Here is a 16,805-nt window from a genome sequence, read left to right as displayed (position 1 = left end):
AACAAAAAAATGGCAAAAAAAAATTTTCTTGGGGGCTGCCGCCCTCGAACCCCTGCCCAGGGCCCGGCCTGGCCCCAAACCCCGGCGAGGATACGTGCTGAGTGTACAGTACTTTGTTGATCAGTCGCCACATTTCAACAATCTCCCACTTGGAGACTGATCAAGCTCCACACCAAACAATCTCCCACTTGGAGACTGATACTACACGACACCACTATACATGCAACATCCGCTGGATAAAACACTAGGACTTGACTGGTATAAATTCCACAATTATCAATCAAGAAGACCAACAGAAACTGATGAAGAAATCAACTTCTCTTGTGGAACTGCCTTTGTGAACATATCGGCAGGATTCTCACTTGGGTGAATCTTCTCAAGCCGTAACTGACCCTCCTCCAAAATAGTCCGGATGAAGTGGTACCTGAGCTAAATAAACTTTGTCCTTGAATGAAAAGCAGAGTTCTTCGCAAGATGAATGGCACTCTGGCTATCAGTATACAATGGGCTATCCTCTTGTATCTAACCCAATTCCTTCAAAAAATATTGCAACCAAATCATCTCTTTGCTGGCTTCTGTAGCAGCAACATACTCAGCTTCAGTGGTTGAAAGTGCAACAACCTTTTGCAACCTAGAAATCCAACTGACTGCAGTTCCCCCTATAGTAAAAACATACCCTGTAGTACTCCTCCGTGAATCAATATCACCTGCCAGATCAGAGTCAACAAATCCACTTAGAGCAGCATTAGATCCTTTGAAACATAATGCCTTCGTAGTAGTTCCTTTCAAATACCGAAGAATCCATTTCACAGCATTCCAATGTTCCATACCCGGATTACTCATAAACCTGCTCACAACTCCCACTGCATGTGCAATATCTGGCCTTGTGCATACCATTGCATACATCAGACTGCCAACAGCTGATGAATACGGGATGTTAGACATTTTATTAACCTCTTCCTGTGCCTTTGAGCACATCTCCTTAGTCAATTTGAAATGACTAGCCAAAGGTGTACTAACTGCTTTTGCATCCTGCATGTTAAATCTTTTCAACACCTTCTTTATATACTCACTTTGGGACAAATTCAAGGTTTTATTTTTCCTGTCCCGTGTAATCCTCATACCGAGAATTTGCTTAGCTGCACCCAAATCCTTCATAGCAAATGACCTGGCTAATTTCTGTTTAAGATCATTTATATGTTGCATGTTAGACCCAGCAACAAGCATGTCATCAACATAAAACAACAGGATAATATAACTGCCATTATCAAATCTCTTAAAATATACACAATGATCAGAATGACATCTATGATAATCGTGTTCAACCATGAAACTATCAAATTTTAAATACCATTGTCGGGGTGCTTGCTTTAGGCCATCCAGACTTTTTTTCAACCTGCACACCAAGTTCTCCTTACCTTTGACCTCATATCCCTGTGGTTGCAACATGTAAATTTCCTCCTCCAAATCTCCATGGAGAAAAGCCATTTTGACATCTAATTGTTCAAGATGTAAATCATCTGCAGCCACAAGACTAAGTACAGTTCTAATTGAAGTCATTTTTACAACTGGAGAAAATATTTCATCATAATCTATACCCTTTTTCTGTGCAAAACCTTTTACCACAAGTCTGGCCTTATATCTTTTCTGACCTCCTTCCTCCTCCTTCAACCGATAAACCCATTTGTTAGGCAAGGCTCTTTTTTCTGCAGGTAAAGGGACTAAGTCCCAAGTCTTATTTTTCATCAAGGAGTCCATCTCCTCTTTCATGCCTAGCTACCACTGTTGTTTGGCATCCACCTGCATTGCTTCTTCATATTCTTCTGGTTCACTAGAATCCGTTAATAAAATAGAATACAAAGAAGGAGAAAATATTTCAGGGGGTCTACTTGTCCTCGTAGAACGTCTAACACTTGCAGGAGTTTGTGGGACAATTTGTTGTTGTTGAGCATCAGGAACCTGTGGCATTTCATTTTCAGGAATCTCATCCAACACCACATATTCTTGTTTGTCCTGTTCATGCTTCTTTTCCTGCATCTGTTCTTTATAGATAACCTTTTCATTGAATATAACATCTCTACTTCTAATTATTTTCTTATTTTCAAAATCCCATAACCGATAGCCATATTCATCTATCCCATATCCAATGAAGGTACATTTCTGAGATTTAGCATCAAGCTTGGTTCTGTTTTCTTTATCAACATGCACAAAAGCTTCGCAACCAAAAGTTTTTAGAAAAGAAAAATTTACCTTTTTACCATTCCATGCCTCCTCTGGAATACCACCATCCAAAGGGGTTGAAGGTCCTCTATTTATCAAATAGACAACAGTATGTACAGCATCTGCCCAAAAATGTAAGGGCAATCCAGCATGCAATCTCATGCTCCTCACACATTCCATAATGGTCCTATTCATTCTCTCTGACACACCATTTTCTTGTGGATTTCCTGGAACTGTCTTCTGCTTTCGAATCCCATTTAAGGAGCAGTAATCTTCAAATGCTTTGCTGCAATACTCACCTCCATTATCCGATCTGAGACACTTCAACTTTTTTCCTGTCTCATTCTCAACCAATGCTTTCCATTTCTTAAAAGTTTCAAAAACATCTGATTTTTGTTTTAGGAAATATACCCATGTTTTTCTGGTTGAGTCATCAATAAAAATAACATAATAACAAGAGCCACCAAGAGATGATACCTGAGCCAGTCCCCATACATCTGAATGTACAAGCTCTAACTTCTCACTCTTCTTCTCTTTCCCAACCTTGAGAAATCTGACTCTTTTCTGTTTACCATAAACACAGTTTTCACAGAAATCTAAATCAATCTTCTTTAGTCCTGGAAATAGATTTTTGGAGTGAAGGATTTTCATCCCTTTCTCACTCATGTGCCCAAGCCTATGGTGCCACATTATCGAATCTGTTCTTGCAACATTTATTGTTGTTGTCCCTGCAGTAACTTTATCTGTAGCAGCTAAGGTAGAGTAAGTGTTACCAGTACACAGATATAATGTGCCTACCTTCACACCTTTAGCTACTACTAATGATCCTTTAGTGACCTTCCACATACTGTCTGAGAAGGTAACTATGCAACCTTCACTACCTAGTTGCCCTACAGAAATTAAATTTCTTCTTAAATTAGGAACATGTCTTACCTCCTGCAGAAACCAGTCATTACCATTCTGCAACTTGATCTTTATCTTTCCTTTTCCAACAATTCGACAGGGCTCATCATCACCCAAATATACCTATCCAAAATCACCTTGAACATAATCTAGAAAATATTTTCTATGGGGTGTAGCATGAAATGAAGCCCCAGAATCTATTACCTAGGAATCATTAACATTATCCAAACATAAGATTAAAGCATCTTGTAAAGTATTACTTGCAATATTAGCTTCCTTAATGTCATTTTCATTTTTGTCTCCTTCTTTGTTTTTTCGAGACCAACAATCTTTCTTTAGATGACCAGGCTTTCCGCAGTACCAGCAATCTTTCTTTCCTCTAGATTGAGAGCATCCTTTCTTTGACTTCCCTCGTGACTTCTCATTCCCAGGGCCTTTTCCTCTTTCCTTGATCTTCCTCTGTTCTCCACATTCAAAACACTACCTGATGATGTTGGAGTCTCACCTGTGCTTTTCCTTCGCATTTCCTCGCTTAGGATAACACCAACAATATCATCAAATACCAAAGTATTTTTACTAGAGACAGAGTTACTTACAGCCATAACCAAGCTATTCCAACTTTCTGGCAAAGAACATAAAATCAAGAGAGCCCTAACCTCTTCTGCAAAGGTAATTTTTACCGAAGACAATTGACTGGTAATTGTATTAAATTCATTTAAGTGCTCCGCTACAGAACCTCCCTCCCTCATTTTCAAATTGAACAAACGCTTCATAAGAAATACCTTATTCGAAGCCGAGGGTTTTTCATACAGCTTAGCCAATGTTGCCATCAAATCTACAGTCGTTTTTGCTTCTGTTATATTGAATGCTACAGACGACGCAAGGCACAATCGAATGGATCCCAGTGCCTTTCTATCTAAAATGTCCCACTCTTCATCTGATATTGTGGTCGGTTTCTTTGCCTTTCCTTCCAATGGCTGCCACAAATCCTTTTGATACAGGTAATCCTCCATCTGCATTTTCCATAACTGATAATTCTGGCCGTTAAACTTTTCAACCTTGAATTTGGAATCCTCCATTGCTCCCACTCAAATCTGAAAGTCCTGCCAATTTACAGAAAACCTCGCTCTGATACCAATTGTTAGGGTTTCAAGCAGATCCGAAGCAAATATGAACTAACAATTATATGTAGAGTTAGATACAAAAGATAAAGAAATAAAATAGGACACAAATAACACAGAGATTTAACGTGGTTCACCCAGAATGGGTTATGTCCACCATACACAGCCGTCCAATCTTTCTTATTATCCAGCAAAAATAGTACATCAACCTTACAATGCCTTAAGCATCCCAGCCGCTTATAACATGCGTTTTTAGGGCAACAAACAAAGTCAGCCATTTTTAGGGTTTTATTACAATATCGGTTTTCATCAACAAAAAAACGGCAAAAAAAAAATTTCTCGGGGGCTGCTGCCCCCGAACCCCTACCCGGGGCCCGGCCCGGCCCCAAACCCCGACAAGGATACGTGCTGAGTGTACAGTACTTTGCTGATTAGTCACCACATTTCAATAGACTAGTTGCGGGCTCTAGCTTATCCCCCTAGGGGACTAGTCTCACCTCAGCTTTCCACTTCTTGACCCCAACTTGGTAATAAATTAAGTCTAAGGTAAGGAAGGTTGGTTCGTTGGCCTGGGTCACGGGGATACCCCTAGCATACCAAAAAAAAAATTGGTGGTCCCGAATGTTTTTGTGGAGACATTACTAATCAAAGAGATTTCTGAGAAGTACCACCCTAAAAGTATGACATTTAGAATGGCAAGTGGTCATATTTTTGCTGATGTTGCAAGAGATGTCATAATTCAATGTTTTGAGTTAGATCGAAGTGCTCTCAAATCCATTGATTTGAAGAGGTTAGCGACTAAATACAATATGAAAAGAGAATTCTATAGAGAGCAAGTGATTCCCCAATATAGGAGAAAGATGTTCAAAGGAGAAAAGAACTACATTTTGAGTTCAGAAAAGGAGTATTTCAATCTGTCAACTTTCGAGCAATATTTTGTAAAAATTTATTATGCCATTTGTCAAATTTTGGGAGAGGACTATTGGTGCAGGAGCACCTAGGGGTTGGAATGCCCTTAACCAATTTTGGCTTGTGAGACCTTCCAGTGGTCATGTAAATACATAAGGACTTTCTCTAGTCCATTTTGTATGGTTGTTTAATTTATAGTTTTTGAAATTTTCTTATTGGCAAGACCTACCCCGATCGGTAAGTCTTACCTCGATGAGTTCGCCAGAGTTTGGAGTGGTTGTATCGGATATCGGCAAGAGTGGTTTACACTTACGCCAATGAATAGATAAGTTGTTAGTTCTCGAAGATCGATAAGAGAGGTTTCGTACTACACTGATGACCCAATGGGACCGCCTTGCTTGCAAAGTTGTCATCGGCCATCAGAAGCCAGGATTGGATGTTACCCCGATGCCCGATAGAAAGTGCGGAGTGCCAAAAGTTGTCATCCGCCATCAGAAGTTGGGATTTATTGTTATGCTGATGGACTAATGGAACCTATGAAATAGGTGCAAATGGAAACTGTTGGTAACAATATTTATCTCATCCAATAGGAGGAGTTCCCAACAGAGGATGTATGCATAAAAAGACCCAATGGGTATCTGTAAAAAAAAATGGTTAATCGTGGATCATTGATCATTGTTTGTCAATTGCCTCAAAGAACACATTTTGTTTTTTCTGAAATGCAATAGAGAAGTCCATTTTCTGGTTTCAATTAGAAATTATTTTCTGTTCGTTTCACATATATTGTTAATGTAATTATTTCTTTTCTTTATTCTGTGAGTTACTGTTTTAACCCGTGAATAAACTCAGGGTCTATAAATAAAGCTTTCCTTTTTAGTTTTTGTTCCTTGTTCACAATAATCATATGTCTTTGACTTGAAACTCCACAAGATCATTGGAGGTTGTCAAGCAGAGCCAAATATGTATAGTAAGTTTTCATTTGAAAGTGACTAGGAAATGGCAATCGCCAATTCTGTAAACCGGCCCTAGGCAAGTTTGGTGATAGTCTAGCTAGGTGTCAGTAATTTTGAAGGAGATAACTTTCAAGGGAAGGAAACTATTGAGAATTGGGCAAAGATCTAGAAGGCTACAAGCCTGAAACTGAGACATTGTAAAACCAAAAGGAGAAAGTTTACTAAACCAAACAAGATGGGTGGTTTAGCAAAGAGAGATCGAATGTGTGTGTCCTATAGCCCTGCAAGGATATAGTGAGCAAGCTTACTTTTTGAGCTTGAGGAAGGTGAGATAAGAAAACAAATGGTAGGTAAGCCCTTAGAAGTTTTGAGGGGTAGACTTGGAACCTGGAAAGGGATAGAAGAAAACCTTCAAAGAAACCTAATTGATGGTAAACTAGGCACCCTCCCTTTCAACTATGGGAGAACTCAAATGCCAATTGATTATATGATAATGAAAATAAATATTTAACACCCCCAGACAAATGAATTGTATTGCTTTGCCACTCACATCCAAGAAAATTTACGTAAAGGATTGATAAGAGAAAAGGATGAGAGAGTCTAATTGGAATTTAAATATTATTTTTTATTATGTCATCTAATTTTTTTTCCAAAACATGACAGATTGGGATAAATCCCTAAAGGTAACAAAGTTTGACCCATAGACAGGAAGTAGGTGGACAATTCAGAGATGGACTCATGTGTGGGACAAAGGATCCCAATATTCAAATTACAAAGACTGACCCTTTTGTTGTCAAGGTCTTGGGGATGTGAGGAGTCCAATTACCAAGGCTGCCAATTGATATAGTGAAGGTCCTAAGAGTGAAAAGTACAAGGCCTAAAGGTGTTGAATTTCCAGAGGCTGCATTTATTCACAATTTTATTGATTTCTTCTTCTACTCAGATTGTACAATAATCAGAGTATATGGGTTCCCTCAACCACCCCACATTTTGCCAATAAATGTCTCTCCAAGGCTTCCTTTCATGGAATTCATGTGGCAACTTATGTGGATGGAGAAGGTATTGGTTAGAACTGAAAATAAAGGAACACACCTTCCTCGCCTCACGGTGCATGAAGATTTCAGTGTACGATGTGATGCACTTGAAAAGGTGCAAGACTTCATGGTGAGCACTTACCACCTCTAAGTAGGAAAAGCTCATGATTTTGACCCAAAGGGGTACATAAATGAGATGAGGACAAAGAAAATGAAGGCAAAGGACATATCTCTTTAGTATGATGAATATGAGGAGCTAATAAGAAATTATGGTCCCAAAGAGGTTGTACAAAGGAGGAAAAAGTGGGAATACCTCAACAAGTTAGAGAGGGAGAGGAGAGAAAATGAGCTTGACTTTCAGGGATTTTGTCCTAATATTCAAAATGACTTTGCAATAATGTTGACTAAGATAAAAAAATTTGAAGCTATTGTTACTAATGAATTGTCATGGGCTGAGGCAGAGCAGCCAATGGGGAAAGAAGAGGAAAGGCTTGTGGATACTCCCCCAATTTTGTCCAAATCAAAGGGAAAGGAAATTTTGGTAGAAGGATCCTCCAAAGATGCCTCCTTACAGCAAGCCCCTCATTTAGGACAACTCCCAGCAAGTGTAATCAGAAAGATTGAGAAGAGGAGGGCCAAAATATCAGATTTTGTATAGGTCATAGATGATGAAGTGGATGAAAATGTTCAACCACCCTCTCCCCCTAGAGAAACATTCAAGGGTGATGATTTAGCGGACATCCCTAATGAAGAGAACACTATAATTATTCTCGATTTTATCCAAAAGGAGCAGGCCCAGGATGAAAGAATAATTACTGCAATTCAATTCTTATCTGATGACAATTTTGTCAAAACTCCTGAATTCAAAGCTTTTTGGTTAAAGGAAAAATTGAAGAATTTATCAAATGAGGAAATTGCTAAATTTGACAAGGAAAACATTGAGTACACTCCTCAGGAGGCTAGAGAAATGATAAAGAATAGTGGCATAATGTTGATCCTTGGATGGGATATGGAGAATTTTTTAGTATTGGATCAAGTAATGAGGCAGAATGATCCAATTTATGCCCAAGAGTTTGGGAAGCATGGATTAGGTCTTAATCCAAGCATCAAGGCATTTTCTATTTGGGCAAAGGCCCCCACCACTGACAAGCCTATTGTATTTCATGGTGTAGAAAAAAGGGTGGGGGATGCAATTGTCAGAACATTAGCTGACTCCACAACCCTAGAAGAAACCACATTGTCATTCCATATTGCTCATTTTGTTGAAATGGTTGTTAAAGAAGAAATGAAGCATAAGGAGCTAAAGAAGAGACACGTTGCCCTTACTACAAACTATAATGAGTTGTACATTGAAAATGTTAGGCTAAGAAAAGAGTTGGTAGAAGGAGAATCTTCCAAGATGACCAAGCAGCAGCTTGAAGAAATGCAAAAAATGAAGGAAGATTTACAAAGCATAAAGGAAGAGGGAGAGAATAAATATTTTGAAATTAGAAAAGCAGCAATTTTTGCAAATTGCAAACAAGATGCTTAGCAAATTAGATGAGGTGCATATTGCTTATTCTTTTGTATTCTAGTTGTGTAGTCAATTGGATGATATTCTTTCATTCTTTCAACCTTTGAGGGTCACATGGTTCCCCAAATCTACAATGTTAAAAGAAATTCTTTTAGCTGTAAAGAACATGCCTAATGCACTAAAAATTGTGGGGATGACATGGAAGAGCTACAATCTGATGATAAAAGAGCTCCCAAACATGGAAGAGGAAAGGAAGGCACTAAAAGAAAAAATGGAATCATTTAAGGGTCTTCAGAGGTGGGATCTTCCTACTATTTTGACTAAAGATGGGAAAATAAAGATTTGAATAGGTTGAGGCAGGAATTCAAGGAAGCAATTGATGGAGTTCTAAATTCAGTAATTTGGGACCCTACCCAATAGGACACATATCATTTGATCGTTGAGAGGATTTTGGATATTGATTCTTTGTACCATAAATTCATTATGGAAGTTGCAGCTATAAGTGCCAATAAAATAAAGGAAGCTGCGAATAAGTTGCAAAATTTGAAAGCTTTTGCCTGGCCTATAGATGAAATTGATAGCTTGCATAAAAAGTATTTCTCACTTGAAGAGGAGTAGCCAAAGGAAGAAGAATATTGAATGCTATACCTTTTTTGTGCTCCTCTCATTCTTTTGGCAGGCCCCATTTTTGGAAAAGGTCTCTTGTCACACAATCAACATGTACGTGGTCTATCGCAATCTCAAATGCCAGATTTTTGATAGTGATAGATGTTGCAGCAAGAAGATACTCTAGCCTCACTCCATCCAAGCCTGCTACAAATTTTCAAGGTTTAGTTATTGCAGCCACCTTCCAACCCCCTTTCCTAGAGTGATTTTCCTAATGTACTTGTAAAGGATGCTTCTTAGCATATTCTATTGTGTCAAACAATTGTGTTTTGACATGTGTCTTACTTGGCTTATAGCTTGGTTTTTCTCCCTTGTCTTATAAAAGGAAAATCAGGGCCAATAAGAAAGGATTTTGGAAAATTTTAAGAAGTAGAATGTAATAAGAACTAGTTAAAGGCAATAGAAACTAGAACATTTCCTTTCTATAGAAGTTTTGCACTTTTTTCATATTGTATCCACTTTTGAAGATTAATGAAGTGAAATCATTGGTAGATTATTGTATTTGATAGTGTGTAACTTGTATGAATCTTTTTGCTAATGGCACATTGATTTTTCTTCTTCAAGTAGGAATGTGTGGTTTTGATAATGGGTCTTTTTTAATGAAAGAGTTAAATTATGTTCCAAACAACTACAATTTGCACATAGTGAAATATATCTCAATCTTGTTGTGGTTTTAATTAACATGATATGAAAGTCATAAATATGTTCAAATGTACTGGAATTATGACATGTTACAATGAGTTTTAATTTATCTGTAGATTTAAATCTATTCACCATAGGATAGACATTGGTCTCATCTTTTAGGATTATTTCAAAATCGTTCATCCTCAAAATACTTTTCATTTTTGTTTGTAGGAGTAGTTATAGAATTAGTATTAGTCTATAATGAGTCCCAATAGTTGAGTGAGAACCTAAAACCAAGATTCCAACCAAATTCCAAAGTATTGAAGATTTCCCTAGTATATTTTCATTGGGATATCTGCTAAAAAAAAACACTCATTATATGTATTAGAGTAACTCATTTAGATATTGTTTAGGTACACCCACCTTGGTTTTGTAGAGCCAAAAGTGTAGAAGATTCCAGTCCTAAGTTTGGATCTTGTTTGTTAGCCAAGTCTTGTCATAAGCCTGTCGATAGGAAAGTGGCTAAACTTCTAAGGTTTATGATATATTGATTTGGGGACCAACAGACCCCACATCTAATATTGGGTACTTTATTGAATTACTTTCCCTAGTATTAAATAAATACAATAAAATAATCTCAATGTTACAATACAACTCATCAAGTGGTCCTGGGTGTTGGGAAAATGATGTCTCAACCTTGCATTTACATGAGGTTACTATTTATAGTAAGTTTTCATTTGAGCATGAAATGGTGTGAAATTCTCCTCAAAGCTTCAGATTGGCTAGATAAGCATGCCGACAAATTTTCATCGCAAGTTCAGAACTAGTTTCAAAGATATTAAAGCTTTTGTTTTTGTGGGGTGTGATGAAATATTTAAATTTAATTATGGGGAATTTAGACACTCTTAAATTCTTTTTAAAAATGGGCATAACCTATGCATATAATTATGAACTTCGCGAGCTTTCTTGTGCATCAAACGGTTCATCAATCGGACACCCAGTTCACAAGTTATGGGCTCTAGAAGTTTAGACTCCTAAAATAGGAAATATAAATTGCATTAGACACATAAATGAGTTGTAAAAGGGAGGAACATGTGTTGATGTGTGTTTTGACATGTCATAGGGCATCTAAATTCAGCTCTAATTTATTGGGTGGTTTTAGCCCATAGTTTTTTAATACCATTTGATGATTTCTTGTATTGTATCTCCCATATATGAGGTGCATGAGATAGAGGTTGTGTGTAAGAGTCTTATGGCTATTGAGTTACCTCTGAATCTTTGATTAGTGGTACTCCTATGAAGAGATTTCTCTACAAGTATATTGTAATCTATTATTGATTGTTGAATAATATATTGAGCTACTTTTTCTCCCAAAAGGGTTTTCCCAGCATAAATCATTATGTTGTGGAGTGCATGATATTATGTTCATTTATGTTAAGTTTCTATAGTTGTTGTAACGATCTATAAAAATTTTGCATTACCCTCCTCTCAAGGTTAGTGTAGGAAATTGTTCTACTACTTAACTTCCTTACAAGTGGTATTAGAGCCTAATCACCTTTGGTTTCAGTTGTGGGTTGTTGGGTTTTTTGAACTAACCTATATTTGAGTGGGAGTTTGTGCAGAAGACACATTTTTATCTTATTGCATAATTTTTTAGACAGCAAGTTCATCAGGGAGAATAGAGGTGGAGAAATTTAATGAAAGTAATTTTTAGATGTGGAAGCCGAAGATGGAATAACTTCTAATAGATCGAGATCTATAGGATGCTATTGATGTGAATGCCTCAAGACCCTCAAATCCTACTGCGACTGCTCCATATGATGTTATGGACCATAAAGCCAAGGGTCTAATAAGATTGTGCTTCATAGACTCTGTTTTGATCAATGTCCATGAAGAGAACACTACAAATGAGTTACGGACTAAGCTTGGTGAAATTTTTCAAGCGAAATATTTATTGAATTAGATTTTCTTATGAAAGGAATTGTATTCCTTAAGAAAGGAAGAGGGTGGATGGATTACAGACCACCTAGAAGTATTTAATATGCTACTACCTCAATTAGTATATGTTGGTGTTAAGATGGATGAAGAGGAGAAATGTCAGATCTTGCTTTGTTGTTTGCCTTATTCATGTAAGAAATTTAAGTAGCAAAACAATTTCCTACACTAACCTTGAGAGGAGGGTAATGCAAACAATTTTTCAGATCATTATAGTAATTACAAAAACTTAACAGATCTAAACAAAATATCATCATACCACAACACAGCAACACAATGATTTACATGGGGAAAACCCTTTCGAGAGAAAAACTCCACACTCCAAAAGTAGCTCAATATATTATTCAGCAATCAATAACATATTACAATATACTTGCAAAGCAAGCTTTTCATAGGAGTACCACTAATTAGAGATTCAGAGGTAACTCAATAGCTAAAGACTCTTACACACAACCTCTATCTCATGCACCTCATATATAGGAGATACAATACAAGAAACCATCAAACGGTATTACAAAACCATGGGCTAAAACCACCCAATTAAAAAGAGCCAACCTTATCTCCATTATAGATGCCCTATGACATGTCAAAAACACACATCAACATTTGTTCCTCCCTTTTATAGCCCATTTATGTGACTGATGCAATTTATATTTCCTATTTCAAGAGTCCAAATTTCTGAAGGCCATAACTTTTGAACCGTGCATCCAATTGATGAACTATTTAATGCATTGGAAATATTGCGCAATCCTCTATCACCTCATAAAACACTACGTCATTTACGCCCACTTTTTAGGGCATTTTGGAGTCTCTAAAGTCTTCAAAATTAATTTTAAATCTTTCATCGTACCCTCCAAAAATGGAAACTTTAATATCTTCAAAACTAGCTATGATCTTGTGATGAAAATTTACTGGCATGCTTATCTAGCTAACCAGAAGCTTTGGGGATAATTTCACACCATTTCATGCTCAAATTAAAAACTTACTATAAATAGTAACCTCATGTAAATGCAAGGTTGAGATACCATTTTTCCAACAATTCGTAGGATTCTCTTGTTATGTCTATTGGTAGTACTTCTATTGTTTTGAAGTTTGAAGATGTGGTGGGTGCCCTACTTGGTGAAGAGGTGCAGAGGAAAGTATCCATCAGTTTGAAGGAAGCCCTAACTATTCGCACAATACCTAAGGAAAAAGGCAAGAAGAATGAGAAGCACAATAAGTCCATATCCAAAGGGAGATTGAAATCTCCTCGAAAGTCCAAAGTCATTTGCTGGAATTATGGTAATTCAGGTCACATCCATAAGGATTGCAAAGAAGAAAAGAAGAAGAAAATGAAGAAGTTTTATTTTGATTCAGAGTCCAAGAAAGAAGATGTCAATGCATTCATTGTAGCTTTGGCTACTCATGTAGGTAATGATGCATGGTTAATTGACTCAGGTGCATCTTTTCATAAGAATTCCAATAAAGATTGGTTTTTTGAATATGAAGAATAAAATGGAGGTAAGGTGTACTTGGGTGATGATTCACATTTAGATATTGTTAGTCATTGTAAAGTTAGAATCAGGTTTCTTGATGGTAGAGTAAAAAGGATTAGCAGTGTGTTGCATATCCCTAGATTAAAATGAAATTTATTATCTGTGAGAAAATTGAGAGATTTGTGTGTAGGTATTATTTTTTTATGCATGTAAGATGATTAAAGGTTCTATGGTGATTGTTAGACGTGTCAAGTTCAACACTTTGTATAAGCTAGAGACATACACTATTGAGTGTAATAGAACTTCTGTAAAAAGTAAATATGTATATACTTCATCGAAAGATTTGAGGGTTTCACCTTTAGAACATGGACATGGATTTTGGGTACCTAAGGGTGCTCTTTCTTCTAAAGAAAATTTACCTATAGAGAAGAATATGTTATGGCACCAGAGACTTGGCCAATTTGGAGAAAAGGGGCTAAGGACCTTGAAAAATAAAAACCTTGTTGAAGGTCTGATTGATTGTAATCTTGACTTTGATTTCTATGAGCATTGCATTTATGGAAAATAAAACCGCATTCATTTTTACTTGAGTTCTCATAAATCTTGTGATGTTTTGGATCTTATTCATTATAATGTGTTTGGTCCTATAGATGCTCCTTCCATTGGAAAATCCATACATTATGTTTCATTTATTGATGATTTTAGTAGAAGGACATGGGTATACTTTCTAAAGAGTAAATATGAAGTTTTCAGTCATTTTAAAGAATTTAAAGCAATGGTTGTGTTACAAACTGGAAATAAAATTAAATATTGGTAGACTGATAATGGCGATGACATTTTCTCTAATGATTTTGATATATTATGTAAAGACTGTGGCATTAACAGATATAAGACAACTCTGTATTCTCCACAACATAATGGAGTTGCAGAAAAAATGAATAGGACACTGATGGAGAAGGCTAGGAGTATGTTGAGTGGTGCTCATCTAGAACAAAAGTTTTGGGCTAAAGTTGTTGCCACTGCTTGCTACCTGATTAACAGGACTCCTATATGATCAACTATTGTTGATAAGACACCTATGGAAGAATCGTCAAGTCACAAGTCTTCATTGAGACATCTTAGAGTTTTTGGTTGCAAGGCATATGCACATGTGCCAAAGGAGAAGTGAATAAAGGTTGAGAACAAGGTTGTGAAATGTATCTTCATCGGTTATAGTAATGGTGCGAAAGGATACAAGCTTTGGAACCATGTTGCACAAAAGGTAATTCATAGTAGAAGTGTTATTTTTAGAGAAATTAAGTCTCCTTCTATTACATTGCAGCCAAAATAGACTAAGTAGGAGGATGTGATTCAATTCCCTTCTATGCCTAAAAGAGTTGAATTGTGAACAATTGATAGGCAAGAAGTTGAGGAGAGCTCATCTAGCCTTGAATCTTCAGAGGAGGAGCAAGAACCTCCAACTCAACTTGTTCGAAGGTATACAAGATATAGACAACCACCTGAAAGGTATTCACCTGATGATTGGAGATGTATTTTTTCTTTGAATACTAATGTGGATGAACCAAAAACTATAGAAGAGGCATTAGGTATGAATGATACAAAATCTTAGAAGATTGCTATGGAAGAAGAAGTGGAAACTTTGAAAAAGAACTGTACATGGGATATTGTACCATTGCTTGAAGGACGGAAGCATGTTGGTTATAAATGGGTGTTTAATAAAAATATTGGTTTAGATGGTGGCATTGAGAAGTATAAAGCAAGGTTGGTTGCAAAAGGTTACTCTCAGGTTGAGGGTGTTGATTATGGTGAGATATTTTCTCCAATTGCAAAAATGACATCCATTAGATTTTTACTTTCTATTGCTACAACTTATGATTTAGAGGTTGAACAAATGGATGTGAAAATTGTTTTCCTTCATGGTGATTTGGAAGAGGATATTTACATGACACAACCAGAGCACTATGTGGTAAAAGGTCAAAGTAATTTGGTATGTAAAATAAAGAAATCTTTGTATGGCCTCAAACAGAGTCCTAGGATGAATTTGATACATATGTGTTGAGTTTGGGATTTGAGCATTCTAAATCATATCACTATGTTTATTGTGCATTATATGTTGATGATATGTTATTCATTAGTAAAGGGAAATGTATGATTTCAGAACTAAAGTCTTAGCTTGTTGCTAAATTTGAAATGAAAGATCTTAATGCAGTGAAACACAATCTTGGGATGGAAATTAGAAGAGATAAGAGTAAATAGAAATCTATGGCTAGGCTAGAGTAAGTATGTGAATTCAATTTTACGGAGGTTCAACATGCATAATTGTAGACCATTATGTGTTTCATTTACAATTGGAATGAAACTATTTATTTCAGATTGTCCTACATCTCCATCGGAGATGGAAGACATAAGCAAAGTGCCTTACCAAAGTGCAGTTGGAAGTTTGATGTATGTTATGGTTTGTACTAGACTAGACATTGCCCAAGCAGTGGGAGTTCTTTTCATATATGTATAATCTTGGTAGAGTTCATTGGGATGTAGTCAAAAGAGTCTTTAGATATTTGAAGGGTACCTAAGAGTATTCTTTGTGTTATCATGGTAATTTGGTTAGAGATGTGATTTCCCTTTATATTCATGATTATGTGGATTCGGACTGGACAAGTGATATTGATAGCAGAAGATCCACCAGTGCTTATGTGTTTACTTTATTTGGTGGTGCAATTAGTTGGATGAGTAAGTAGAAGGATGTGGTTGCTTTGTCCACTACAGAAGCAAAGTATATGGCAGCTACTCATGCTTGTAAAGAATCCATTTGGCTTAAAAGACTATGTTTAGATATTGGAATAAAACAAGGTGGAGTGATAGTTTATTGGGACAGTCAAAGTGCGATTTGCCTATCTAAGAACCCGACATTTCATGCACAAACCAAACACATTGATGTTTAGTGTCATTTTGTAAAAGATATGGTTGAAGATGTTTAAGGTAGAGACTTTGATGAATGTTGCAAATTATTTAACTAAGGCTAAGAGCATAGAGAAATTCATATGGTTTTCAAAGTCTATGGGCCTCATGGCTCCTAGCAATTAATTTAGTGTGTCGATACTCCCTTTTCTCTTGCATGGTGTTGGACAAGTGGGAGAATGTTGGGGAAATGATCCCTCAACCTTGCATTTACATGAGGTTGCTATTTATAGTGATTTTTAGTTTGAGCATGAAATGATGTGAAATCATTCCCAAAGCTTTGGATTAGCTAGATAAGCATGCCATCAAATTTTCGTTACAAGATCATAACTAGTTTTGAAGACATTAAGGTTTTTTGTTTTCGGAAGGTGTGATGAAAGGTTTAAATTTAATTTTCAGGACTTTAGACCCTCCAAAATTCCCTAAAAAGTGGA

The sequence above is a fragment of the Cryptomeria japonica genome, chromosome 7, assembly GCF_030272615.1.
Source record: "Cryptomeria japonica chromosome 7, Sugi_1.0, whole genome shotgun sequence".
Classification (NCBI taxonomy): domain Eukaryota; kingdom Viridiplantae; phylum Streptophyta; class Pinopsida; order Cupressales; family Cupressaceae; genus Cryptomeria; species Cryptomeria japonica.
This window is presented reverse-complemented; position numbering follows the sequence as displayed.